This window comes from Hypomesus nipponensis, chromosome 10 (assembly GCF_054491055.1).
Source record: "Hypomesus nipponensis isolate SF chromosome 10, ASM5449105v1, whole genome shotgun sequence".
NCBI lineage: Eukaryota > Metazoa > Chordata > Actinopteri > Osmeriformes > Osmeridae > Hypomesus > Hypomesus nipponensis.
This window is the reverse complement of record NC_140370.1, coordinates 11,705,125-11,732,554: the sequence shown is the minus strand read 5'-3', so window position 1 is coordinate 11,732,554 and position 27,430 is coordinate 11,705,125. Positions and strand designations below refer to the sequence as shown.

Genomic DNA, 27,430 nt, shown 5'->3' with positions numbered 1-27,430 from the left:
CTGACATCTTCATTAGTGACAAACATTTGTTGTTAATTAACATCTGTGACAAAAGCTAGATTAAAGGCTGAGGGAGCAGAAATAATTTGGCAAAATGGAAGTAGGATGATTTTTCACAAACCAATAGAATCCACTGATCTGACAAACAGAATTGGCTTGTTGATGCATGCACATCCAATGATACAGTATGGAACACTATGTAGAAGTGATCAGCTGATTTCAGTAGTTTTTTTTTTACCAATAGCTGTCCCCTTGAGGAGCTCATGAATGTGGGATGCTCCATGAGTATGTCTGCGATGTTGGTTTAATAAAGATTGGATTGAATTGAATGTGTGAAAGAAAGTACTATCAGACCTTGACCATGACATTCTGCTTAAAATGCAAATTAACCTCTGAATAATGGTAGAAGTCACCATCTAGCTTAGTATTTCTTTCAGAATCCACAAGTTATGGAGTTTATCAAGAAATTCAAATGAAGTTAAGAGTTCACCATTTTACAGGTGTTATGTTGCCTATCTTTAAAAAACCTTTGGGTGCATAATTCTTTAGTTCTCTTTGACCAATAAACCAGATTCCTCAAACAGGTCCACCACTGAGAGTCAGTTTGTATACCAATTAATTTTTCAATTATAATAATCAGACTTTTTGTACTTGCTTGAATGCATGAACATGCTCTGGTGTTTGTTTAGTTAGGTTTTTTTCCCCACTAATGTGAATGTATATAGCTACCTTATAAAAGATCTTCTGATTTGAACTCAAGGTAAAAAGAGGAGATAAGACAAGATAAGATAAGTCGCAAGAGAAAAGCGGCATTTGTTACAGCTATATACTTAAAATACATTCAATCACATTTATTTTCTTGGAGGAGCTGCAGTTTAGTAAGAATGAGGCCTTTACAGCTTTACATTTTATATTGGCAGTATCATAGGAAAATGTAGGGTGATATTTCACCTCCTCAATGCTGAACCAACATGTTGAAGGTTGAAACTCTGTCCCAGTTGATTTGGGGTGTATGTAGTTCCAGTGTATGTGGGATGAGCACATGACTGTTTTCAGTTGATAATGACAGTGACAGCTAACTTAAATGACTGGACTGTCACTCTGTCTGGTTCCCATACTGAAATTATGGTATTTAGCATTTTCCTCAGACATCTTCTTTCTCTCAAAAAAAAAAAAATCCTCAGTGATGAGTATTCAGTGCTTTGCCAACCATATTTGCTGAGAAGGAAATGACCTAATACCTGACAAAAAAGGAATCCATACAAAAAGATGTAGATGGTGAAAGCACCACCTACATGCTTAAACGATAATGAGTGTTTTCAGGTGGGAAGGGTAATTACTTAAATTAAGGTTAGATGAGACATCAAAGTTGGATTGCCCTTAAAAGTCCCTTGCTAAGCACAAAAATATGACCTTCCCTCGGGGAGTACTGCTGCCAAATTGTTTTAAGGGGGAGTGAACAGACTACAAGCTAGTCTAAGCACATTAAATTGAGTACATTTTACTCCAGTCACACTACGCCACAGACTGACTTCACTGAAAAGAAGCATTACAATGTATGGCAAGTTCAACATCACCACGGCTACATTCACTGCTCTGTCACTGCTCTTGATGCACACTGCACATACTGTACGGTATGTACTAATCCGTACGCATTGAAAATCTTTTGATTCAATTACATTATTTGGCCCATGTTAGCAAGGATTAACCATTCCATGTGAAACGTCTTACTACATAAAGCTATAGTCACATGAGCAGGGTAAGTAAATGAGACTGCACAGCTAGGCAGGATGGGGATTGGAGAACAAGCTAATCAACATGCACAGACGGGAAACAGAACATCCAAGTCAGGCTGCCAAGCAGCCAGATAAAGATCAGTCTGACATATAGCCTTTGAAATAATCCACTTGTAAGTACACCGTTTAAAACATTAACATCACCTTGGAAAAGGTGAGTTTCTGGCAGGGATGGAACCGAAAGGTCCAGGAGATTGAGCAGATGTCAGAGACAGACAGCTTCTGAATGCCACTGATTAAATTCCAGGGATACCTTTGACAATCCCTTACAACTCCAGAGGCACAAAGTATGACATGTCAAAAAGAGACAAAGAGAAGAAAGAGAGTTCTGCAAGGCTTCATGTGGATTTGCTCTTACGTAACATTAGCAAAAGACAACTGGCTGATTTCTAATAGGGGAGCATGCAACACTGGAGGCAGGTGATGTCGGCTAAAACATTACCTGTCGGTTTGCATTTGAAACGCTCCACAAAGTCAGTCGGATCTGGTTTGTGTAACCGTGTTTGCAATGAAAATATTTGGGTCCATGTTTGTGGTCCATTTGAGGTAGGTAATCTAACGTACAAAACACGAACACAAGGAAAGAGCCTGTTTGATATGAAAACACAATGTCTGTACTTTACTTTATCAGTTTCTAATCATTGTTGAGTTCACTGCGAGGCCGACGCCTTTTTTCGTGAGAAACACAAAGCAGTCCATTTCATGTATAGCAACGGAACATTGGGCTTTGGGCCTCATGCCAACAAAAAGGAACAATTAATGAATGGTAATCCAAAGCAACTTTCTCCAGTTGCAATTGAGCTATGATGCTTGTCAGACAGTTTTCACTGGAAGTGAAGTGTTTCCTAGCACCTCAACCCTGCAAGCTGCAAAAGTCCAAGAATTCAGCTCAAACAGGTATTTTCTATTTCCCCGGACATTGTTTCTACTCTTCAGCTCAAGGATAAGGTACATAATATACTTCTTGACAAAGAAAGATAAAGGAGGAAGAAATTGCTTATCCTTGTCCCTGACACATTAAAACAAAACTTCACTCGCTGGCGATTCCACAACAACTTTGGTGTCATAAATTCACCCCTTGTTTTCCTCTTGTGCCTTCACAAAAACATGGCTGGAATAAACTTGAACTGTGGCTGCAGAGTGGGGAAAAACAGTCATACCTGTGCCGAGCTAACTGTTCACAGCATCTTGAGCCATAAATCAGTGCCTTGGTCGACTTGGCCGAGAGCGTTTTCAAACCCATTTGCTGGAGATAATGCCAGCTATTCCTCCCAGCCCCAGGGACGAGGGAACCGGCCTCATGAATCATAGGCCTCTTAGAGGTGCAGCAGCACAGCCCTCACCTTGCTGTGTCCACAGGGTCTTCTGTTTCCTCATGACATGTCACTGAGGGAGAGGTGGACACAACAACATGTGGACACTGGACAAGACACTCAATATAGCATCCCAGATGTTTGGTGTAAGACCCACAAGTGTCCAAATAATATTCTTTACGGGAAAGTATGTACTGTAACTTCAGCCTTGACCTCAAACATGAAAGATCTTCAATTCTCTTTCAATTCGAGGCAGCATCACTGCCTCTGTTGTAGATGTGTAGCCACATCCACATGCCACACATCCACACTGATTGTAGATGGGAAAACTCCAAGCTGCCTGTTTAACATCTTTGTTTTAAGATCAGGGATGTATTCAGGAGAACTTTTGACCTACATATTTCAAACAAGATTTTGTTTGTGTAAGGCTTTCTATGTATTTTTCTGGTCCACAGAAAACCATCTTAAGAAACTGAATCAAGTTCAAAGGGGAAAAATATATGTAAAGACTGACTCTTTGTGCACACAAAGCTAAACATTGAATAGTATGTCTTAAAAGTGACTGTGATGGATGCAGGCAATGTGCAACTGAGTGTTACATCATTTGTATAATTGCAGTCTTCCTGCCAAACGGGAGCATCCACCGAAGCTCCTGTAACTGTGAGGCAATTTTAGTACAGTCAGTGAGTAGCTGAAGTTTAGAAGTCCTGGGGCTTGTCTCTTTCCTTTGACTGCATCAGCAAAGGCTGGTCAGAGACAGTGGGGTAGCAGAGCATAGTCTTCTTCCTGGACACCCCATTAGCGAGTTCTCTTTTAGATGTTTTTACTTCAAGAACATGGGTGTCAAGTGTAGATTAAGACACCAAGCAGTACAAACCACATAGAGGGATTTAAGATCATTGTAATCATCTACTCTCACTTCTTAATTATTTTGTGAAATGGCCTTGTTGTGGGAAGATTCTTGTTGGAGCAGGGGACATCTTCTACACAGCCTTGTTTACAGTCTTGATTTATTGCTTTACCTTCAAAAGGTTTTATCAGAGTCACTTGCTTCCACTTGGGTCATATGATCTGGCTCTAATCCAATCAAGGATTTTTTTGTAACGTTTCAGCCGTAGCTGTGAGGCGTCTCCAGGAAAAGAGGCTTCAGATCCTTTCACTACTGGATCTTGAATATGAGTTTACAGAGCCTGTGTGTTAACACAAAGAAAGGTCAAAAGCCTTACAAGAGACAGACATTTGAACGCTGTTGATGGGCAAGTCCGATATCATACCTTTACGCATCCGTTACGTGGTTGTGTGCCCCATTGTGATGCTGTCATCCTGTCAACACTAATGGTCTCTGATGGCATCAAGGCACTGTCATGAGGACAGGGACACAACAGGGCATGCTGGGAGCAGGGATGGTGGCCCTCTGTGGAGGCGGAGCTGTCATCAGCACCCCTCTCCTCCTATGAACCCTCTCCCTCCCCAAAACCCCATCCATCTGCCGCATCAGCAGGGCAGGGCAAGTGCAAGCAATGCACTTTCCTGCCATTTCCCGTCGCGCTTCCGCTTGCCCAACTAGCTCTTCTAACAGTCCCACGTGTCAACAGCTCGGCCTTGGACCATTACAGGAAGGAAAAAAACTGACCATATTTACTTTCTGTGAAACAGCAAGCTGGTGCAGCATCTGACAAACTGCCTTGACACAGCCACCTTGTACCTTAGATAACTAGCACAAAATGTTTCTGCACCTGAGACTGTGCTTTTCCCTGGTCCCACTGTCAGTTGGTTTGTATAACAGTGTTTGTTCCTGGAACAGTAATGGCTTGGACAGAGATCCCCTTGAGAAAAAGACATGAAAGGCGGTAGCGAAGAGAAACAGCCATGGCATTGACATCCTGCAGTATGTGTTGCTATCTTAAGATGTCACCGTGCGCGAAGACGCATCTAACATTCAAAATCCTACCCGGGTGAATCGAGAGATGCATGCCATTAATAATATAGGTTATCCTGGGGGTTAAACACGGGTGTGAATGGGTCTACCGGTGTTAATTGACATGTATATTGAGAATCAACAGTGATGTCAAGTCCTGGTATGCAAAGCCACAGCAGAGTAATTCCCTGTCAAAGGTTTACTATGAATGGATCTGACACGGGTTAAAGCTATTTTAGTGATAACGGGTCGGGTAAAGCCCTGGCACTTGGTTTGAAGGGGGATCGACATCAACACAGACACCGTAAAAACATCAGTTTTGGGTTATTCCCCTGAGCAAAAAAAAAAGACTGAGTTTTGCTATTGAGCCAACCTGCATGGTCACATTCACTTGATGGTGCTGAATGCAAATCTATAATCTGAATGTAAATTTGGTATTCCATCATAAGACCTACAAAAATGAAAATGCACAAATTTAGTGTCCTCTATTTTGCGACACCCATGTCCTTCATGACGTCACTGTTGCATGTTCTTATATTGTGCACACACTTGTGTACATGTGTTTGTGTTCTAATTAGAAGACACCCAGAAGACTGGGGTGACAATGACAAGTCATACAAATGACACTGCCTCCTAGGCCATTGCTCCATTTGTACCTATCCAGCATTGTATGTCCTTTGTTCCCTTCTACTGACTGGGCACATGCACTGCCAAGGCCATGAGTTCTGACACACGTGTGGCATCATTCCTTGTAATACAGCAGAAATGTAGGGGTTAAACCTGTAAACACCTTGTAGCCATAGAATTCCTGTATAATCAATTCTAGAAGAGCTATGCTGTGATTTATTGGCTTCCATATTTAGTAGTCTGATCTGAGAGCTATACACAGCCAAGTAGACAATCAAGTTTATACCTGACTTTTTTTGGAAATAAAGCTAGCAAACATGGAAATACTATTTTAGTTACTTTTACAAATTGGGTACAGACATGGTAGACGCCTTTAGACACTATATTTGGAACCTCATTGTTCTGCCAAAATGGGAACAAGACCGCTCCAATTAACCTTGACTTCAACCTATCGCTGTCATCACCACTTTAATGCAATAGCATTAACATAATCTCCCAAAACAAAGCACACTCTAGGGATGGTTGACAATAGGCCCCATAGGAGCGGTCTGGGACGTTTTCTAGTCCGGCGTCTGTTTCCACTTTCTCCAGAACAGGAATGCCCTGTAAAACATTAGTGTAAATGGTTTATAATGCCACCAGTGGACTCCTAAATAGGAGACCTGGTTTCCATCTGCATTACCCCACCACCAACAGCGCACTATGTCACCACTCTCCCCAAGCCGCTGGGTTTCAGGAACAGGCCTTGTTAAAAACCAACCATGTGTGCTACTGAGGGCACCCTGTCCCTATGTAGGAATGTTAAGTAGAGCTGCAAAGATGGGCTTTGCCCAAGGCACCTTTCTGGGCAACCAAAGGAAAAATGTCCCAGAACATTCCTATTGAAGGGCACAAGGCCATCATTTGGCACCATGCACTTCAATTACATTTAATTTCATCTAATGTCATGCAAGTTGTTTTAAGGATAGGATGTTTTACTAAAGTAGGTTAACATAACATAACGTCTTTGACCAAAGGCTGTAGTCCCATAACCTTTGTCACAACCTTTGGATGGGTCTGGCTCCATTTTCATCCTCCCCAAGCACTCGTTTACATCCAGTTCAAACCAGTTTGGATGGTTAAAAAGAGCTCCGGGTTTCTCAGTGCCAACGCCCCAACAGCATGCCAGTGAGGCGTCTCGGCGCACTTATAATCCCTGCAATAAACCCCTGAAACGCCGATCTCTGCCACCACAGACCAACACACTATGGGCAAAACCCCTCATTAGAACTCTGGGGCCCTGAAATTACCCAGATTTTGCCCATATGGAAAGCATGAGAAAGCGTCAGCTGGGAGAGGTCTGTGCCGAGTGGTTTTTCAGCATGTGGCCGCAGAGGGCTGAGGCTCTTTAACAGTGCCAATCAGCCTATCCCCTACCAGGGAGCGCCAGGGAGGGAGGAAGCTGAGACAGATGCTCTGGCTACCGGCACTGGGCCTGGTCTGTTAGGAAAAACCCACACCACACACACAGAGAGGCAGACACCGGATACCAACACACACTCACAGACAGACATAAGGAATAGATAGGCCTACAGATGGAATCATACACTCACTCACCTGTACCATGTTGTGTTAGTAAATGAAACACTTAACTGGACGCATGTCTGATTATCCAATGTGAGACTATTGTTAGTCATGAGACTTCATATACAGGCCTTTATGCATAAACTGCCATAATACCTTTATGAATTATGAATAATTCGAAGCTCAGATTCACATGCAGCATCCTCTGAGGCCAATGAGTAGAAGAATCATAATAAGCCTACAATTTTTTTTATGAAAATGCATTTAAATTAAATATATACAGAACCTTTTACACTAGATCGGTTTAAAGAGACACAGCATTATTTTTCAGGGAAGAGGACTATCTGCCAACTGATTGACTAATTACATTTTATAAAGCTTCTGATGAAATTCCAAGAAATTATGCATACTCTGCCTCTCATTAAAATGTGGATGTCTCTGTGTTAATAGTTGGTAGCAGTTTCATGTCATATTGTACTGCAGACACTGAGTTTCATAAAAAAAGATTTAGATGTTCAAACATTATTATTTTAAAAAACTTGACCTAAACATACGCAAATGTCCCTATATTCTAGATCAGCAAAAATGGAACTGCCATAGATGGGAAAGCTAGCATATAGCCTAAGATTTGGGATGCATTCATATTTTCTCAGCTTAACTTCTGGTTCATATACATTCTTAGCAAATATGCGTTCCTTCCTCCACAGTTCAATTACATCTAGCATCAGAATGTGATTTGACAAGGAAAGAGGGGAGGGGGACCTATGACAATACTGTTGGAACGAAAATACTTGGAAAGGCTATCATTTACATTTAAATACATATTTAAAACATAATCATATACATTTAAAACATAATGTCTAAGGCTGATTTTAAAATGACGTCACCACAAACGACATTTATTGATAAGTGACAAAAACGATATTGTACTGCAAGAAAATGTCATATTGTGCTTTCCTAATTGTAGATATCCAACACTGCAAGTGAAAAGCTATGATGAAATGGCTAAATTGAACCTACGTTATTCACTTTTGACCACAAAGAATTACCTCTATACTGATCGTTCCTTCTGGCCCCCTGGTTTTTGATAGATCTTTGCTCGCGCCATTGCACCATTTGAATAGCTAGCTAGCCAGCTAATTGCTGAGGACTGTGCAAAGACTTCTTAAATAATTGTGCAGCAGACAAATACCACACGCATTATTCCATCTGCTGGCCAGTCAGCAACAGAGCAGTTCGACTCAGAAAACTTGCATTTAGCACAAAACAACCCCCTTTCGTTAGCTGGCAATTCAAACTAAAGACACTCACGGGAACATTTCAAAACATTGCCAGACTTGCAAAGCAATCTAGACTAGTTTTTATGTAGAGCCACAATCCAGCCAATAACACAGGCATCACTCTACGTTCAACTCTCATTATGCATATGCAACCTGGCAAATTCTGCTAGAAAGCCAACATTTACACTTGATTAACTATTTTGCTAGCTATTTATTTCATGAACAGTCGTGAAGGGACTCGAGATTACTTGTCATAGCCTTTTAGCTAGCTCGCTAGGTATTTAAAAACAGCAACAGACTGCATGCGTGGCTGAACTGGCCGTTTAGCTGTCTGAGTCTGACTGATTAAGAAAACATGGTTTGATCACACTATAAACTCGGGAAACTCGGGACCTCTTGCGTTTCCCGAGCTTAGTGTAACTGATTAAATAACTACACGGCATGTCAATTCCATATTAAATGAACTTGTCAGTTTACTTGATGTGTCCACACCAAAATAATCCCAAAGAATTGGTTCGCAATTCAAGTTTACATGGGGAGACAGTCATACCGCAATAAAGAACTAACGAGTGAAAGAGAACGGTGCACTTACTGTATCTCCACTTCTCCGTCGTTAGCATTTCTCTCCTTGCCTTCTAACCACTTCGCTCAACCACGTATGCAGTTTTAAATGTAAAAATCCACTTTAAAATAACAAAGACCAACCCCCAAGTAAACAAGAAAAAGAGAGCAGTCTTCTGAAGAGCACCACGCGGTAATATAATCCTGGGACGTATGGGACGTATGTTGGTGCAATGAACGGATTGCTTATATGAAGAGAAAACTAATATATATATTTTTTAATCGAGCTCCATAATCTCCTTAAAAAAAGTAATTAGAGTTGTATTCAAATGTCAACTTGCATGTTCTCTCAACCGTCCCCAGAGCGGAGGCAGGTTCGGTAAGGACTTCTTTCTTCTCTGGTCCCCTTCTCTGTCACGCTTCTGCCCTCTCGCTCACTCACAGGTTGGTCGCGAGGATTTTCGGATTCATTCGGCAATGCTCGCTTCAATACGGAATTTGTCTATTCTTTAGTATTTCTTCGACGTTCCGACCTTGTAATAGGGAGCTATCATATACTCAAATTTTAATTATATAAAAACAATAATGACAGAACAAAAAATCCATAACATTCCATTCTCATACAAAGAGTGGGGGGTTTAAGCAAAGATTTTAATTGTTTTAAAAACGTTTTCCTCTCGAAACGTAAATGTTTGTGTAGGTAGCAGCCATGAAAGGGTTTATAAATGTATTTTTTTAAATCCATATGTACCAATACATTGACAGGAAAGACAAGTGTCGTCTAAACTTGACCTTTATGATTCCTTAACCAAAGATCACATTTGCCACAATGGCCTACAGTAGGCTATTGAAGTGGGAGTGACATGGGGGACAGGATATGCTGGTAACAGGCTTTGTGAGCGAGGGAATGTGGAGGGCTCAGTGAGGGTTCAGCATACATCCTGGTCATTTGTGCTTGAGCACTCAAGCGGCACGTCTGAGCCTGCAGGGCTGTGTCACTGTGACCCCCAGTAATGAGGGCCTGAACGATTTTTAGGGTACTGACAAGTCTCACCACCTGTTTTGGCTTCCACCCTCGCTATCACCAATCATTAATTTCATGACTGGACCCCCTGTGAACTGTTTCTGGGTAACACCCGTCTAACCTTCCTGTAGGTGACGTTCACAGATTAATTTACTTAGTCATAAATGTCCCATGGAATTGACCTGTCAGAGAAAAAAATCCACTTCACATCAAAATTTGCACTGTTGTTTTGTATCATGACATGTGTACCACAGTAAATATACAAATGTGAACCGTATTCATAAAATAAGTTAATATATAAGGCAAAATAATTGTATTCTTGAAGGTCATCTGTGTGCATGTCATTGAGATAACATCTATGTGGGTATCTGCGAAGGCTTGAGCTCTTGTACTTGCACTGTAGCTTGGAAATATGGTTCAACACAAGTCACCACTTCAGTAACATCACTACTTCATTACAAAGAATCGCATTTGTCAGAATAAAGTTGTGAAGACCATTTATATGCAAAGTCCTGTCTTTAAAAGGCAGCCAAGGAAATAAAATACCAGTAGGGAAACCTATATTGTATCACCTTGTTTGATTTACACTGTAATGTCTCACACCTGTATTATGTGTTGTGTGTGACGATTTTGCAACTACAGTACTTGTTAATGTACTTATTCTTAACCACAATAGGATTACTGGGAGTGGAAACTAATGCTTATAAAAACATGGAAAGTTGGTCATGCTATTGACAAATATACTTTTTATAAAGGTCATCAAAGTCCTATATTCAATAAAATACAGATTTCTAACTTCCTTATCATGTATAATTCTCTTTTGGTCCGGTTCTGAACTGCAATCATTAGACTAGACTAACTGACTCCAAGGTCATACCCCATGTAAAATGCTTGGCATTTTACGGAAAGAATTAGCTGAAGTTCTACATCTAGAATTTTAAATGTTTACATGACGCACAGCATTCAGTTACTAAAAGAAGACCTCAAGCTAGAGAGACTGCACATATACTCGACAACTCAACAAGAGGAAACAGACGCCCTTGAAGGTCCCTGGAGCCACAACAAACACATGGAAAAGACACTGGAAAAGGGAAAGCAGAGAAGGACAAGACAGAGTAATGGCAAGAGAGTGCTGGGTTGGAATAGGATGAAAGATACATAAGCCCTTGTTGAGTTGGCAACTCTGAAAGGAGCCCTTGGTTATTCAGAAGGAGGGGGGTTGGAATCAAAGGCAGAAAATTCCAGCAGAGGAAAGGGGTATAGAACAAGCTGTTGATGGGAAGAAAATCCCCCTCTGTGGACGTCAGGGTGGGGAGACCCTTGAGGACAAGGATCCAAGGTGGTAGAGGCGACAGCACAAATTGTTTCATAATCTTCAACACTTCTGCGGAGAGTTTCTGTGCTCTGCTTTGGCAAAGCTCGCACTTCTTATATCGGTTACCCAAACAGAATTGTGTTTTGACCATTGACAACATGATATCTATATGATGGCTTTGGACCACAGGAGTAAAGTTGGTACCAGCTATCTATCTGCAGGTTGTTTACTCTAGAGAGTGTTGATGAATGTGATGGCTAGGCTTCATCTTTCTCTTTCTTCCTGTCATTGCTGTCAGCGTTTTCCACAGCAGATTGGGTTGCTGGAGTCCTCTCTCACAAACCAGCGCTGGGGGAATCTGCTATTTCACCAGCACGGATTGGGCCATCAGACAAATGGATATTAGCTAGTTAATTTTTAATTCTTTGAAGGGCGGGGGCCATGTTTTTCATGGTTGGAAGGAGCACTAATGGGTCCGGATTAGGTATCATGAGCGGATATCTGGGAGCAGCCCCTGGGAATGCTGTGTGTGGGCCTCTCCATTGAACACCATTAAGGGTCTTACAGTGAGAGGCAAAAAGCCACTCGAAGACAGACTGTCCAGCTATTGACCTTTCCCAGTCAAGATGGAGGCCCTAGTTGAGGGAATATTGAGTGGATGCTGAGAGCAGTTCATTAAACCAGGGAGAAAGAGAAAAACATTTGGTGTAGATTATGTCTGTGCTCTATCCAGCACAGACAGACACATAGATTTCTGTCTACTACATTGTCCCAAGATCAAACAGCAGGATCATTGTCTCAAAGAGAAGCTGATTGCAAGTCTGAATATATTATGGTTTTGTAGAATTGTGCAGTGTACAAAAGACAATACTTATTGTTAATCTACGTGACAAACCTCAATTTGAAATGTCATCCTTCCCAAGTGCACATCACGCCAACTCACTGGACGGACAGACTGGAGCACCCTGTCAGGGCATGTTTTCCTTGACCAGCTAAAATGATTTCCTTGCTTTCAGTGGGAATGAGGGTGATGATTGTTTTTATTGACTCAGATGTTCCATTAGGGAAGGAGCGGTGCTGGTAAACAGCTCCTGACAGCCGCTCAGAGCTGGACGATGATGTGCTGTCGCCAGACCTCACGCCAGGGTCATTAGCCAGCCTCCATTACTGCCACAATGCTCAATGTCCCTAGACTGTGACAGGTACGTGGACAAAATTGAAGTTTATCCTCCAATCTTAGTCCCTGGTCTGAGCTACATGGAGGGGATGAAGAGCATGTTTGGAATTCACAAGAGTCAGTAGAGGAAATAAAGGGAAATCTGAGGAAACGTGATGCTGACACGTGTGTTGGTTTCCTAATTTCCTTGGCTGACAACAACCAACAAAATGGCCTCAAAATTAAATTACATTTAAATTCAAAGCATGCAGCACATCTACAGCAAAACGTTGGATTTTTAACATGCTCACACATCAACATTTTCTCTCTCTCTCTCTCTCTCTCTCTCTCTCTCTCTCTCTCTCTCTCTCTCTCTCTCTCTCTCTCTCTCTCTCTCTCTCTCCCTTTTCCTGTTTAGATACACTGAATGGTACCATGTGATGTGAAAGGAAAGTGAGGCCATTTAGTAATTTAGAGAGCTTCATTACTGTAACACTACTTGATGTCTACTTGTCATGTGAATAACAAATGAAATGGATTTTAACACTATCTTTAAGAGTTAACAAAGGAATGTGAACAAAGTGCCATGAACCTGGTTATTTATCTATGAATATACCAGGAGGCTCTGGGGTTCCAGATTTCTTCATAACTTTATTACATTCACATTTGCCATACGTTGCACTGCACTGTAGCTGTATCTCAAAAGAATATTTGAGATTGATAAAGAGAAACATGGATGTATACAAGTAAACAAACACAAACTTAATGGATAAATCACCCCTGCACACACCTGTACACACACACCTGTACACACACCTGTACACACACACCTGTACACACACACACACACACACACACACACACACACACACACACACACACACACACACACACACACACAGGAGACACCCCATAGCAGAATTGTTGATTACTTTCCACCTGTCTGCCAGCTTCTCTTACAGATAGAGCTGTGTGTTATGGGGTTGTGATTTCTGCCCCTTTATAATCTGCTTCCTCACTGTCCTTTCTCTATACATCATGGAGAAAGGACTCCTCCATGCCCCTCACCCCCATCCCAGCTTCGTCCCCCTGGGTAGGCCCAGAGGGATCGGTGGGACCCAGCCAGGCCCAGGGCTGCTCCAGCACGGCAGCTTTAATTTCACGCTTTGTTAATGTCCCCTCAGTCTCTCTCTGTGCTTGTCCTGGTCTGTGCCTTCCTCCCTTCTTCTGCCACATCCCGGGTCAAATCTATCCTGTCTGCCCTCTGGCAGCCTCATAGGCCGTGCCTCAGGGAATGCCCCCCCCCCCCTCTCTCTCTTGCTCTCCCTTATCACTTTCTCTGCCTTTATCTTCATTGGTTCTTCTGTGTCTGTAGTTCTCTAGCACCATGCCTTTTTTTGTCATTTATTTTTCCACTGATATGAATATATTCCATCCTTTATGCCACCTTTGTCTGGATCAATCCCCTTGGTTTTATGTCCACGTTTTCTTCAACCCAGATGACTGTTTGTATCTAACATTGCATTTCCTATTGTCAGCCTAATAGCCTTTTCTCATTGCCTATATCTCTCACCCAACTTTCACAGTCTATTGACTACTGATTTCTATACAGTAATTGTGTTGTGTTCCTTGTGTCTTGTGATGCTCCAAGAAGCTGAGACAACACAGCAAGCACACAATTGTGTAACCATGGTTGCCAAGATGGAGTGTGAATGCCTGGTTGGAGAGAAAGAACATTTCGCCTTCCCTTTCTTCAAAGCTCAAACAGTCCCCTTTCATGCCAAATACATTGGCCCCTATTGTTACAAATGGGTCCTTCTGACAGGTTATGTGTGTGAGACAAAAGGAACGGAATAGTGGCCCCATGATAAGGAAACCAAAAGGAGCTCTGCTTAAAGGAGGGTCTTGTTTCCTAGAGGAGTAACGTGTAACAGAATCTTGTGGAGAGTGAAGTAGAGGGATCTCCTGTGAGAGGGTATTGATCTGAGGTGAAATCATCTTCTGGCACTGAATACAGGGTTCCTCCAGGCCCTCCTCCCCCATGCACATGCTTAAACACACATAATACGCACACACATAAATTGACTTTTTTGCAAACTGAACATCGTGGGAGGCTGATCCTATAACATGACCCGAATGGTCCATATGTTAATTTGACTTCCCTCCTGTTGTTAAAGCATTATAAATGAAGTGACACACCAGCAGACTATTGTTTGAGGTTTCCAAGTGTTGCTTGTAGCTGAAAAACCTGCATTAAGTACCCGTACTTCCTTCACTATATGATTCATGTTTAAGATTTCTCAACTGTGCACCACATTGCAGTGTTTCACCCTCAGACTCAATGTCTGTAGATGGTCGAATGTCGGAGATGGTTGTGGAATTCAGGAAGAATATAGCCCCACTCACCCCATCACCCTGTGGGACTCCCCAGTCAACACTGTTGAGTCCTTCCACTTCCTGGGCACTATCCTATCCCAGGACCCCAAGTGGGAACTGAACATCAGTTCCCTCATCAAGAAAGTACAACAGGATGTACTTCCCAGGCAGCTGAAGAAATTCAACCTGCCAAAGACAATGATGGTGCACTTCTACACAGTGATCATTGAGTCCATCTTCACCTCCTCCATCACCATCTTGTACGCTGCGGCCACTGCCAAGGACAAGAGCAGACTGCAGCGTATCATCCGCACTGCTGAGAAGGTGATCAGCTGCAATCTGCCTACCCTCGAGGACCTGCAAACCTCGAGGACCCTGAGGCAAGTGAGGAAGATTGTGGCCGACCCCTCCCACCCTGGACACTCCCTGTTCCAGCTACTCCCTTCCGGCAGAAGGCTGCAGTCCATCAGGATCAATACCACACGCCATAAGAAAAGTTTCTTTCCATCTGTTACTGGCCTCTTTAACAAGGCCAAGGACTCCTACTGACATTCATTTACTTATTCAACTATTATAATCCATCTAATGGCAATTATTACAGTACGCATAAGCCACCTTTATCTCAGTATCTGATTGCACTGTTGACCACTCATGCTGCATTCTTATTGTTATTTTTATATATATAATATTTAAATTGTTTTATTCTTAGATTGTTTAGTTCCTAAGAATAGTTAAACGTTTATACTTTAACTTAATTTAAGATCCGTATATGTTTATTGTTTGCACCTTCCTGCCACAGTAAATTCTGTGTTTGTATAACATACATGGCGAATAAACCAAATTCTGATTCTGATTCTGTGTTAGGATATAATGCATCACTGTGGTTCCACATTAGGACAAGACAGCTATCGAAATACCCCTGCACTTACTGTACAAAGGGACTTTGATTCATGGAAGGAGAGAGTGATGGCACAGCCAATACAATATCCAATGTGGGACCAAGAAAGTTATTTATCTTGAGTACAGAATAGATACTGTCTGCTTAGAGAGCACCCTTCAACAGCACACAGCTCTACAATCTCTCAGTTTATTCTGTTCAGACTGATTAACCTAAAGATGGCTTAGCAGGTGGAAATATGACAGTTTATGGTCTTACCCACAGTGAGGAGGTACAGTATTCAACGTTATTTTGAGATGAGACTGGGACTGGAGCAAGGTGACCCTTCTGTAATATATGGGCTCTGCCTGCCAACGCCTTACAGCAAGACATTTGTCTTCACCATCCTCTCAGCATAAGGTTGTAAGAATCAGGTTATCAGTTCCGTCTTTGTGGCATGAATGGCACAAACACACAGATTACCTTTTAAACATAGCTTACTGTCTGAGATGCAGCTGGCCGCACACACGCAGACAGACACATGTGGAGATACACAGAAACCAAATCGCAGACATACTCACACACACACACACACACACACACACAACACACACACAACACACACACACACTGCATGAACGCACAGATAGAGAAATACACTTCTTACCTGACGTTATCTGTGGAGCAAGCTGAGTGAGTGGCTTCAGGCCTGACAGGTGACTCTGGACATCCACTGGAAAACAAAGAAAAATGTCAGTTAGAAGACGAGGACATCTGTATTTATGATTTATGATTCATACATCACCATACTGAAAAATCTCAGTGTCACAACCAAACTTTATCTAACCCTGGAGCATTTAAACACAATTTGGGCTGCTTTTTATCTTTTTTCTTTGTGCAGTGCTGCTGACATAGACAATCCACTTGGTCTCTCAATAGCCTTGAGACGACAGTTTGATAATCAAACATTGATACAGACAAAATTGCTGTTGCATAACCTTGAATATGTACAATTCATAGTAAATAATTAATATAACAAGCATGCCCACCCCACGCTAGTATATTTCTACAGCAGTGATTATGCCTCTCCAAAGATCATGACCATAACATTGCGTTGGAGGGATGGTGACAAATGTATTATTTGCACAATCCGAGATCAGCTTTGCTAGCAACTACAGCTTTAGCTCCAGTTGCCAGTTTTACTGAAGGTTGAATTCAATGGATTATGAAACAAGGTAACTACACAAAAGGATACAAATCTCAAACAAGACTAGAAAGCTTGCCAAGGGTGACATGTCTCTCCAGTAAAGTAAATGGGTACATATACTTGGAGGGCCACAGTATGTATGGACAGGGGTTAAACACTGTACAGGGGCTGCTGAGGTCCCTCCTTAAAAGGATTAGACCTTGATCTGTTGTTTGTGTCTGTCTGACCAGAGAGCACCCGACTTAGGATGAGTTCTCAGGACGCACACACACACACACACAAATAACAAAAACTGGCATGTGAACACGTACACACACTTACCCTCTCTGACTCGGTTGGCCTGAATCTTTTTAAAGAACTTGAGAATCCGAGCACTCGTCAAATGCTCAGCGTGTGAGTGTTCTCTGGAAAGCACTCAGGCCATTCATATTTGTATTACTCATTTAAATACATTGTCTCAAAGGTGAAGCTTCTACCAAGTCAATTCTTTGTATATTATCTCTTGGCACTTTTGTGTCTGCTTTTACTAAAATGATCCATCTCATGAAAGCAGACTACCTACAAAACAGTTCCCAAGTCTCTCAACAGTCTCTAGTGTTCCGGGAGTACAATGGTACTGAAGACAGATATGTTGGATCCAATGTTAGTTTATTTCCTCAAGGAACACAATGACACTTATTGAGGGACTTGTTGGTTAGTTGTAACTGATTTAACTACTGGTCCTGGCTTTGAATTATGTTATTGTTGTTTACTTTCCTTCAGATACACTCTTGCACTTTTGAGGTTCATGTTGTTTAATTTGTAATCTGACATGCTCTTATGTTTCTTCCTATTGGCACTTATTTGCTTTTTACAATGTATGCTTCATGTTTTGGCTACCCGCAATGTTTTTGTGGCTATCTAATTGTTTATGATCATTGACCTATGCAATTTGTAAAGCTCTCTCTTGGAAGTCGCTTTGGATAAAAGCGTCTGCTAAACAAATACATGTAATGCAATGCCAATGTAGTGTATAGTAGGATATAACATTATGTGGTTACATAACATCCCTAAGTCCATCATAAATCGTACTCTCCATTTTGCTATAGTCAAAGTATTGCTTTCCTAGACTCTTGTGAGGCACCAGCACTAGAAACTAGGACAACAGAGTGCCACTTTGGAGTCATGTAAGACACATAAGAAGCTTGGACAAATCTCATTAAATGTAGCTTCCTGCTCTCATGGCCTGAAGTGCCCAACAAACCTAGAAACCTCCCAGGCTGCCAGCCACACCCAGGCCTCTTTCTCATCCTCCCCGCCCTAGGTCATAGGCCTCAACACAATCACAATAAGCTTTATTTACCCCATAAACACCATTATGTAAATGGTCTTTAAGGGCAAAAATCCTATAATGGTGGGCTTGCTGATGATAAAGCCTGGTGAAATGGCTGTGATTTACTTATCAAGAGGTTTATGTGCACAAAGAAGTGACTCAGAACTAATTGAATGGCAGCTCAATGTTATGCATGTTTGCAGTAATTGAACCAATGACATATTGATCTTTGGGTTAATGAAGACAAAGCCTGTAGGAGATACCCTTTCTATACGCTATGGTGAACACATCCTACCTATTCTATGTCCAATTGGTGAATATTTCCACATCACGGAATGTGCATTTGATTTTGGAAGTATGACTTTAGAAGAAAAGCCTTGGACGTCTACAACTTGCGCCCAATAAGTCACTGTCCCGAAATGATAGTTATGACAGACCACAGTAGAGCATATCATCTTCACCATCCCACATATTGTGTCTATGGGCCTGACTTTCATACAGCAAAGCTTTGCAGTAACTTCACTGCAACAGTGAGCGGCCTGCCATCTGCTGATGAGAGTGTCTTCGGAGAAGCTGAAAGACATCCGTGTAACTATCTAGAAACGGAGGCAGGAAAGACACATGAGTCATCGGGTAAGTGATGAGGCTTTTAGCACGGATCAGACCCTGGCTTAGCACCCTTGCCCTGCCACCTGGATGGTCTGTCACTCCACTGAGAGCACGATCTTCACACACTACAGCACCTACGTGACATCAGTCACATAACACAGCCATATGTCACCTCTTTGTCCACAACAGCCTGAACATTAGACATCTGACACAAGTACTTAAAGTGATGAGGCAGAATCTTGATCATGACTAAACTAAAGTTCAACTGACTGTTGGCTCTCTTCCTCTCAAGGAATAGGAAAATGGGGTATGTTTGTGAGCTGTATTGATCACTTTTCTTCCCACCATGAAAGCAAAGACAGTTTCTGAAGGTTTCACAGTCTGTCTTCACTTGACAGGTAATCACTGTTAAGAAACAATAAACGGATTTGTAAGCAAATTCTTCCACATAAACAGACAGCCTGAATACATACAATGGGGACATACTGGACATCTGACATGGACATGAGTATCATATGACAGTTGGATTTTTAATAAAGTACCTAAAAATATATCAATACAATTTAAAATAAAGATTTCTTTGATCATATCTGTGTTGACAGAGCTGCTAAAAAAAACTGGTTGTCTTGTCTTCAATAGAGAAATATCATTTGAGGCCCAGTCTTGAATAATGTGATGTGTTTGCCTACAGTCTTTGCCTTTTTCACAAGTACAGAGAAAGTGCTGGTGGCTTCTTCACACCCACAGTGTTTAAAGGAGCAAAGGCAGCTCCTTCATGGCTCAGTGATCCTTTCATCTACTGTAGCTGCTGTTCGATGTGACTCAATTTGGACCACTTCAGTCCCACCCAGCTGGTCATTACTGTGAGCGGAATCAGAAACGTTGTTATACATTTACATTTATTCATTTAGCAGACGCTTTTATCCAAAGCGACTTCCAAGAGAGAGCTTTACAAAGAGCATAAGTCACTGATAATAACAACAAGATAACCCCAAAGCATTGCGGGTAGCCAAAACAAGAAGTACACATTGTGAACAACCCAAAAATAAGTGCTAAAGGGAAGAAACCATAAGAGCATGTAGTTAAACAACATGAAACTCTGAGTGCAAGTGTACCTGTAGGAAAGCAATAAAAATAGGATTAACTAAAATAGAAAACAGTTTAAATCAGCTACCACTAACAAACAAGAGCAACAGTCAAAGCAAGAGTCATTGTGATCCTTGAGGAAACCAGCGTTGGGTTCAGCAAAACATTCCTAAGTACCGTTGTACTTCCGGAACAAGTTGCGTCTTGAGCCTTGTTACGTATCAACATCTGTCAAAGAGAAATCTTAACAAGGTGACCCATGGTTATAACTTAAATGGATGACCAAACCAAAGTGTACAAAGGAGTTCTGTTCATTCTCTGTTTCATAGAACAGTATCTCAGTCTCAACACCCAGCTTCCCACGCAGGAGCTGCCCAATCAAATGAACCCTGCAGTCATTCTGTGCAGGGTACTTCCTGCAAACCCTCCTTACAGGACAACATGCAATCTCATGAGCTTTTTAGGTGATATGAATTATTCCCAGAGCTGAAAGAAACGTTTGTGAATTGCTTTGTCTTCCAGGGTCAGTGTGTCAGTCGACCAGTCCTCTTGGAACTACACTTGCCATTTCAGGTTAAACTAATATTGTGTGTGATAACATGTTATTGTAGTTACACGAAGAAGTGGCCTGACTGCTTTGAAAAAAAAGGAAATATTCTCAAACTATAATGTGCTCTGGCATTTAGATGAGACTGGGAAGAGTGGGAGTCGGGGATAAATACAATAACTTGCACTTTTAAACAACTTGACTGGAAGAAGTCACACAGAAAAGATCCGTCACCAGCTGGTTGGTTTCTCGCAGAAGCCAATTCCACTTGAAAGACCACTGATGACAATCACGTGCCACTTCTGTTTCCATGGGAACTCATATGTGACTTCCGTTTATGTCTGATTATCAGTGTTTAAGAGGAGTCACCCTGGTGTGGAGAATGTATCTGAAAATGCAGATTTTTTGTCAGTTAAGGCAGTTTCTTCAATGCCTTTGTCTCTGTCGAGTTTTGCCATGGATTAGAAGCATGTTGTTGGGTTAAAGAAGGGTTTCTGTGTGTTACCGCATGATTCCAGAATGCAATGTTGAGACGAGAGAAAAGACAGGCGAGGCTCTGTGATTATGGGACACTGTTAAAAGACATGAATGCATCAAAGTAGACTCCTATAACAGCCTGTTGTGATCTTGTTACTGTACAGAGAAAGCAAATCTGATTTTAAAGTAAGGGCTTATTGGAATACCAGTCTTACCTCAACACTGTTTTAAAGAGGGAGTGTTTCGTATGAAAATATTTTCATATATTTTATCACCCGCCTCATTATTAAATATGTAACAGTTTTTTGTGATTCTTGTGTATAATTCTGCCCTCCCTCTGGCTCTGGTGGAGGTAAAATCCCGTGTGTGTTCCGAAGAGTTCGATTTTTCTTTTCCTTGGATTCCTCCTCTCCTCTGTATTGTACAAGGCCTCTTCCCAGAAGGCAGCTCTTTCATGGAATGGTAATCCTCTCCAGATTCCTTCATTCGGTCTTGGTAAAACCCGCAGTTGGACCCGCCGCTATCCAAGGGTGGTGCCGTGGCCACCATCCAATCCTTGGCTTGCCATAAACTGCAAGTCTTTCCAGTAACCGTGGCAATGCCAGGAGAAAAGGGGACGAGACATGATGGAGAGATGGCAAGACAAGAGGAGGCAAAAGGGGAGCAGGAGAGGAGGGAAAAAGGAAGGTTAGAGGGGGTGAATTCTGGAAGCACTTCACTGTGACCTGTACCCCCCTGTTCTGTTCTGAATGTCTCAATATGAAACAACCCAATTACTGTTGACCCCTGCTCTAGTTCCAAACCGCAGCAGTGGGGACTAATTAAAACGGAAAGCACTCGTATTTCCTCTTTGTTCTGATTGTGTGCACTTGTACACAACCGCTCGTGCATGTGTATATGCGTGTGTGAGTATGTGTGCATTTCATACTTGTCTGTGTTACTGTGCATGGCGGAAAACTATTTGCTCGGAGAGCGGTAGGCTATAGGCGGAGCACAGTCTTCCAAACAAGCTGGCTCGTCCCACCAGTCTCAGCCCTGGGGGCCTGGGGGGGGGCGTCATCAGACTTGCTTTGTGTCTAGCAGTGACAGCAGCATCCAATCCAATCTCTCTTTCATTCACTTATCATCTCCTGCGTCAGGTCTCCATTTGCGGACCTCCAGAGGGAGTAGTCAGTCCCTGAGCACGCTTGTTTTGGATGCATGGCTGTACAGTACTGTACCTGGTTTAGAAAAGACGTCTACTCAAACAGACAGCATTGTCTCATTTTCCAATCAAAATCATTCTTCACAAATAAGGTGTTATCAGAAAACAAAGAGGACTGCAAATGTACAATCGATTACATTTCAGATTTTGGATGACCACTGGATTATTGAATGTTGATGGATTAAGTCATCCTGCACATATATGAAAGCAATTCCTTCCTGCTGACTCCCTGATCTGTCATGGTTTTTCAGCTTGTTTGAAGGAATGATAAATCTGCTCTCTCCATCCACACCATAACTCCTGTCTCTCCTCCAAGAGCTGTGAATCTGTCCTGCTCCCAGCAGATGGACAAGGTCAAGGACGTGATATGAGACTGCCTTCCATCAGAGACATGTACGTTTACAAAATGGCTGAACTATACATTTCCATAATGTATTTAGTCTAAGCTCGAACAAGTGTGACCAACAACGTAATCCATATTAAAAATGTTTACAAAAACTGAAATTGAAAGCCTATTTCACGACAGAAGGGACAACCAACCCTAACCCAGGCAGGCAAGCAGGCAGGCAGGCAGGCAGGCAGGCAGGCAGGCAGGCAGGCAGGCAGGCAGGCAGGCAGGCAGGCAGGCAGGCAGGCAGGCAGGCAGGCAGGCAGGCAGGCAGGCAATATGGTGGGGTGGGAAAATGGTGGCGAGTGAGAGACAGATCTGGAACAGGCCCATGAAAAGAGAGGCCTTCCACTCATCAGGGAGGTTGCCACATCAGGGCAGCCCACAGACAGCTGGCTGCATCACATGATGCTTTGGGCTTGGCATCCTTATTGGCTCCAGTGCCTCGACCAAGAGTGTGTTGTTTGTGTGTGTGTGTGTGTGTGTGTGTGTGTGTGCGTGTGTGTATGTGTGTGTAGCACAGACTGTACATTACAGTCCTGTAGGTCTGGAAAGTCAAAGCAGCTTTGGTGACCTTTCATGTATTGCTTTACTGAGTGTGAGTGCACAACAGAGGAAACTGTGAATGTGATGCACCAGTGTTAATGTGTGTGTTTGCAAGATGTGCTGTATGGCATGCATGCTACTTTTGGACACATCATAACTAATATAGGTCAAGAAACACAGCAGGCCATTATTTGAACCTCAGCATAACATAATGTAATCATTTAACTCTCTCCTTCCTATCCAAAGCCACGTACAATGGTGGGAAATTGAACCTGTGATAATTTCTTAAATGTTCTACTGCTGAGCTATGCCGCCCTACTGACACATATATAATTGGGCTAATTAATGTTTGTCATCATGTCCTTTCTCAAGCTGCCCTGGACATGGTAACAATAATAATAATAATAATGTCTGGTCAGTATGTATGTTAACCACACTAAACCACCCATAAACTGCTCCAGACCCCAAAGCAGTAATATATTATGATAGTTGCTACATCCCTCAGCAACGGTTAGAGTACTTTGTGTGTGTGGGGCAGAGAGTCAAGGCCCCCCATGCTTTGCTCAATCTCTGAGGACCCTGCAGGGAAGCTGTGGGCAATAATAGCAAGCTTAACATGGAGCAATGTTGACTGATTGGAAAAATAGTCTGAGACTTGCCCGGAATTGGAAGTATATAGTGGACCAATTACCCCTGCGGTGATGGGGATACAGCATGTTGGCCATAGAGTGGGGTTCCTGCTGTAATTGATGTTGCTGGGCTGCTGCCAAAGGGGCTGCAAGCATGTATGCCACAGAGACAGCTGTTCTAATAGAGCCTGCCAGGGGTCACACTGGAGAGTTCTGACCAGAGTACTCATGACCTGCACTGCTACTGCAGGAACCACAACTCCTCTGAGGAACATGATCTTTCTCTATTGCTGCTGTTCCAGCATCTTCTCTCCTCCTCTTCCAGGCTTCACTCAAGGTTTAACCTCTTCAAAGTTTGGTTTCAGAAACAATGTTATGGTATTGGTAACATTATGTTAAGGTTATGCCTCTCCTGAGACAGTTAAGATATTTTGTCAGATGGTGTGTTTTCTATTGTTCTCTGGTTGAGAAAGCTCTGTTTTATGCAACACCTCCACAAACTGCTAATGAAGATGAAAGCTTCTGAAAGGTCACTCTGGTGCTATTACATGCTTGTGTTATGATGAGTGACATGTCGTGACACATTCCTTCTTAATACAATGTGAGGTGGATCTGACATGACATTTCAGAAATATCCTGTCCTTGCCAACATGCTTTTTGAACTGTAACCTTTAGATGAATCTTCCGAGGCAATTGTGCCAAAGGCCCTTCTAAAATGCTCAATTTTAATTCTCTGAACAGTAAAGTCATAGTTTTAACCATTATTTAATTCATTACATTGACTTTGTGTAGTTGTCTAGTCAAGAGAAGACAAGTTACGGTAGATTTTCTTTGGCTAGTTTCGTTTTTAAAAGTAGTAAGAGCCGCAATCATGGATACCTATTGTAACTCAGTGTCTTCCTGTATTCTGGACCATTACACTTTTCTCATTAATATTTAATTGTGGTGTCTGACCCTGCTATTCATTTACAGACAATTGCTTCCTGACAATGTTTTTCTTTCCCTTTCAGAAAAAAACAATGATTCCTTCTTGAATGTTAATGCCTTGTACATTTAAAGGAGCGTCACCAGCAAGAAGGTTCCACCACAGGATTTTCTTTTGCAACGGTAATAAAAATAAACATGCTGGTAAATAAGACACTTAACAACAGTGTCTTGAGTGTTCCAGATATTTCCACAAACTCCTTCTCCTGGGGTTGGGTGTGAGAGGCTGAACATTGACAGATTGACTTGGCAGGACATCGAGACAGCATGAAAATAATTGATCTGGAATCAATACAGTGTTGGGCTTACAACAATGACAGGCCAATCAATAAAGATGTCTGCTTATTTGGGGCTGTATGGATTGTAGGTCAACTCTTAATCAAATATTACCACTGGTTCCTAATTTGCACATTAATGCATTGAATAAACATTAATTGATTAAAACGTTTGCATGGCTACAGTAGCACAGGCTTTTACATCCCAGTGTATCCAGGATAAGATAGGATTTAATGAGCTCTGATGGAAAACAAGGTGGTGTAATTCTACCTGTGCTGACTTTCACTCATTATGCCCCCTGACTGTGTCAGGATGTGTAGGTGTGTGTGTTTGTGAGTGTGTGTGTGGGAGGTTTTTGTGTGTTTGTGAGTATGTGTGTGTGATTTAATGTGTGCGTGTGTGTCTTCTGTCAGCTTTGTATCCCAGACACACCGAGCTGAGCATTGCCAAACAGTTCAGCTGAGAATTGATCATTCTGTGTTCTGTTTTCATACAACACAATGATCTGAAGAAGGACACCATGGAGGGAGTTGAGAGGTTCACACCAAGCGGCCCTTCCAAAGTCATTTATCATCTCCTTTTGCTAAGTTTGATGTCGATATTTGGAAAAGGGCCTATGACAACTGCACATTTACAGTACGGTTATCTATCAAAGTGTAGAAAAGATTGTCTAAAGTAATGTCAGAAAATGTCAAAAATCTGCATGGCCTGTGTCGTGGTCTTTCACACTGAAAACAGTGTGACACAAATATGACCATAATAATGTTTTTTAATTTGGGGAAATTTACAGTGACACTATCAATGTTATTTCAGATTCTGTCAGGGTAATGGTAAGGCGCTCCGCTGGTGTTTCCTACGAGGTTGTGTATAAGAAACAACCTGTCTCCCCACCCCAACCCTCCATTCTCTCCCTGTAGGCCAGCCTCCGTTTTTTGCTTCCTAAACTAAATCTTCATCCCAGGGGACATGGTTGGCCTGTTGCTGGGAAACCAACCCAGACTGAAGAAGAAGGATCAGCTGAATGTTAACTGAAAATGCTGTATCCAGATTGCCTTATAAATCTAAACCTTAAACTTCATCAAACACAGTATAGTAGTCGTTAATTCCTATTAAAAAAAAATTGAGATGGAAGAGAAGGGATAACTCAACATAAAATACTGTAGATGTTTGGCTAAAAGAGGCCTAATGGTGAACATAAATTGTGAGGAATCTTGTATCGCAAGTAGATGACTAACAGTATTAAAAAATGACTAGTAATTATTGGCAATTATAACTAAAGCTACAAGTAAAAAGCTAAAGATACATGTAATGCCTTTTCCTTGTGCTGACTGCAGAAGGTCAAGAGCAATATATTAATAAATTGATTGAATAATACAAATCTTGACACCGTATTGCATTTGGATCCACAAAGAGCATGTTTGTCTAGAATTCCTTTGAACCCATGAAGAGCATGTTTGTCTAGAATACCTTTGAACCCATGAAGAGCATGTATGTCTCTAGATTTCTAAAGGAATGTGTATGCCTATTTACATGTGTTTTTATGCTTCTCACCCACTGTTCAATATGCGAACATGTGGTACATGAGCTGAGTTAATGTTTACACAAAGCTCAGTAGGTTAACCCATGTCCTCAAGACACACTACACTGGAGCCAAGGACAGGTGAATCATCAACACATCCACATCAGCATTCTAATCAAGGGGCTTTAATTGGTGTTCCAACTGAAAGAACCAGAGCCAGCCAAGCGCAGAGAGCCCAGGCACATGGTCGCCTCATTTGATTAAAAATGGCCCTGGCTTGGCTTGACTTGACAGAACTGTTGCAACCCAATGTGCCATTTCCCCACATATTTGAAATGGCTGTTGGTCAGATTTGGGTTAACTGTTTTGTGTGTCTTCCTGTGAATGTAAGTAACCAAGCTGCTAATGGCAATAATGGAGAATGGTTCTGATTAGTCCCAAATAAAATACCTTTCTCAACATAACTGGTGTATGAATTTTTCACAGTAAATTCTTCCAGGATGTATTTCCTTGAGATATTGAGCAAGTTAAGTTCAAACTGCTGTATTTAGGTGTGGGTGTGAGGGTCTGATATGAGGTCAGGTTTAAATGCCCTGTGTGCAGATACTAAGCCTAATGAGGCTAATGTGAGTTTTTCATTAAGACTAGCATACAGATCGCTAAGGCTCTGCACACCCACCTGCTAATTTCCATGTGTGTGAGTGCGTGTGAGAGAGAGAGAAAGAGAGATAGAGTAAGAGAAAGAAAGAGAGAGATAGAGATTGAGAGAGAGTGTGTGAGAGATAGAGAGATGTTGGTGGAGTGCATACTGTGCAGTATGCACAGACTGAGAGGGGGGGA

The 27,430-nt window shown here is 42.0% G+C and overlaps 1 protein-coding gene across 1 annotated transcript in view; it reads right to left on the bottom strand.

Moving 5' to 3' along the window:
• LOC146271736 (receptor-type tyrosine-protein phosphatase F-like) overlaps positions 1-9,464 on the bottom strand; it is a 108,247-nt gene extending 98,783 nt beyond the window's left edge. The window contains 1 exon segment of the mRNA XM_084706537.1: positions 9,090-9,464. The gene's annotated coding sequence lies outside the window, so the exon portion shown is untranslated.
• Positions 9,465-27,430: the final 17,966 nt, after the last annotated feature.